The sequence below is a fragment of the Phaseolus vulgaris genome, chromosome 6 (genome assembly GCF_000499845.2).
Source record: "Phaseolus vulgaris cultivar G19833 chromosome 6, P. vulgaris v2.0, whole genome shotgun sequence".
In the NCBI taxonomy this organism is placed as follows: domain Eukaryota; kingdom Viridiplantae; phylum Streptophyta; class Magnoliopsida; order Fabales; family Fabaceae; genus Phaseolus; species Phaseolus vulgaris.
This window is the reverse complement of record NC_023754.2, coordinates 7,811,177-7,814,449: the sequence shown is the minus strand read 5'-3', so window position 1 is coordinate 7,814,449 and position 3,273 is coordinate 7,811,177.

Here is a 3,273-nt window from a genome sequence, read left to right as displayed (position 1 = left end):
AACATAGCCTTGAAAGCTGCCAAGAACAAAAATAAGCAAGACTCAAGTGAAGAAAGTGAGGGAGAAACTCTTAGTTTGTTGTCCAAAAAATTCAGCAAATTCTTGAAGAGAAACTGCAACAAAGAATCCAACAAAGAAAGGTATGGAAACAAGAAAACTAGTGATTTTAATCCTAACAATTGTTTTGGTTGTGGAGAACATGGGCATATGAAAGCTGAATGCCCAAATAAAGAAGGCAAGGAATTAAAGTCAAGCAAGAAAGGGAAATCAAAAAAGGCCTACATTGCTTGGGTTGAAAATGAAGTCTCCTCATCAAGCTCCTCATCAAGTGAAGATGAAAAATCAATCTGTATTTGATGGCAGAAGGAGAAGATGATTAAAGTAGTGTAAGTTCTTGTGCCTCTTTAAATGCTGAAAACTATAGTCAATTGCTTCAAGCTTTTAAAGAAACTCATGACGAAGCTAACCGATTGGCTCTCTTGAACAACCGGTTGAAAGGGTTGAACAACTGGCTTGAAAATAGAGTCAAGACACTTGAAGAAGAATTGGAAAATTCAAAAATAGATTTTGAAAATCTTGAATTGAATTACAAGAATTCTTCTTGCTTGTGTCACTCAAAAGCTTGTGAAAATTGTAAAACTCTTGAGAGTAAAGTCCACTATCTTGTAAGAATTGTGGATAAACTTTCAAAGGGTAAATCTAACTTTGAAACTGTCTTGGCATTCCAAAAATGTGTTTTTGGAAAATTTGGTTTGGGGTTTAATCCTCAATGCAAGAAAAATGGAATATCAAAGCCTTTTTCAAAAGTGTCAGAAAAACAACCGATTGAAAAATCGAAACAACCGGTTGTTACATGTTTTTATTGCATGAAGAGAGGTCACTCTGTTAGATTCTGTAAAATTAGAAAATATTTTGTTCCTAAAGATATTATGAGATGGATTCCCAAAGATTCTGAAGTTCCCAGTGATAAATGTAAATCAAAAGGACCCACTTTTGTAAGGGGACCAAATCTTGGTGCTTGAATTTATTGTGTTGTATGAATACTAGGAGAAGCATGGACTTTTGAGTCATTAGATCAAGCTTTTGGAAGGAAAAGATTCTGTCTGGAATTGAAATAAGGATTTTGTACCAACTTAAGTCTTCTTAAAGGCCAAAAGAAGTTCTCTTGATCATGCACTATGACTCATTGAAGGGGCTCTATGACAAAAGGATAAGGTTTTCTTTGTTTATGTTGTTTTTCTTTTCTAATTTGTGTTAAATCTTCATCTAAATTGTGATATATGTGAAGCAATTACATTTTGATTCTTCTCGAAACAACCGATTTTTTCTCCTCTAACAACACTGCAAAAAATTGATTTAATTTCTTTATGCATTATATCTTTTACAAATTTCAATCTTAAAGGAATTATGAGTCAATAAAGCAGTCATATGGGTCTGATTTGGTTCAATAGAAGGTTACTTCTTTTCATAAAAGGAATATATTCCATATCTTGGAAATTCAGTGCCTTTATTATTAGAATATATGACCTTAAACGAGAGGGGAGTGAATTGTTTAAGAGAGGTTTTTGAAAAAATTTCAAGGTTTAACAAAATTCTTTGTGTGAATCCAGAACCAGAATCAAGTTAGCCAGGAATATAAGCAATGAAACAACAAAGCAACAAAAAATCAATTGGTTGTTTATACCAGTAAAACTTAAAACATAATTTAAATGAGTTTAGAGTAAGATAGAGATACACCAACAGTTTATACTGGTTCACTCTTAAGCCAAGAGCTACATCCAGTCCCCAGAAAACCACTGGGTAATCCACTAAGTAATCAAACCAGATTACAACACACAAACCACCAAAGTAGTGTGACCTTGAACCCTTCAAGAAACACACTCCCATTGGCAAAACACACCAAGAGTATTGATCTTGACTACCTCAAGAGCACACAACACTCCTTGGCAACACAACACCAGAAATACAGTAGGTTGAGAAGGGATTACACTTGTTCACAATACAATCTGAAATCAATACAACTGTAATCCCACTCCACTCTCTTTGAAAAACCCAAAGCTTGATGTGAATGTTGAAATCTTAGAATCAACTTCTTCATAACTGAAAAACACAAATCTGTTTCTCTTTCATTGTTTGAAAACATAAAAAAACCATTTATATTTTCCAAAGATTGGTCAAAGCAATTAATGAAGAAGCGTATTCAGTTGAAAATCATCTAAGGCACATTCAACAAACAAAACATAATTCTGTTACGATTTTCAAAGAAATAATCGGTTGAAACCACGAAACAACCGATTGTTTGGTTTGGCAGTTAAGTCAACCAAACTAAAACAGTTTTCAACCTTTTCAAAACTCCTAAGAGTAAAACAACCGGTTGATTTGACAAAACAACAGGTTATTTTTCACTTAGTTGGAAAAACACTTTATTTTCTAAACGGTTTTAAATCACATCAGTTTTAGATTCAACAAAGGAGTGGATCACATTCTATTCTACCCAGATCCCTCCCAAAACACAGCAGCAACACCAGCCTTGCATCAAACATCTTGGATTTGAATTCTTCAAAGCACTTGATCATTCTTGATCAACAATCTCCCCCTATTTGATGAAGACAAATCCCTGGTTGCTTGTGTTGATCTTGATTGAATCTGAAACTGTACCTACAAAACAAAAACTATGCAATCCAGAGCATCTCTCATAGCAGGTTATGATCATACATCAACTAGTTTTCTGCATAATCACAAAAGCAGAAAAACCAGCCAAAGACAAAGCAAAAACAACTTCATACCAACCAATAATATAGCAGAAATTAAAAACAGAATAATAGCAGAGTTATAACAGTTTGTAATACAACACAAACACCATATTCTCCCCCTATTTGTCTTCACAAATAGACTCTAGGAAGAGATTAAACAAAATAGTTCAAAATAAAAGCAATACACATATAGAAAGAACAACAAAGCCTTGACTTTCAATCTTAACAATCGGTTGTTTCCAAAAATCAACCGGTTGTTTTTCTTCAATCTTCTTTTCCATACTGCAGCTCGAAGATCTGATTCTGAACAGCTTCAATCTGTTCATCAAGAGTTTGAAACCATGTATCCATGCTTTGAAATCGATTATCATAGTTCTGAAAGTTTGAAACACAAAGATCATGAAGATACCTTTGATTTCCGCAAAGCCATCTAGCTTATTCACCATGTAGCTCTCAAAGGAAGACATTGAATGAATCCTATCTCTTTGATATCCAACACCAAAATCAGTAGCAGGTTTTT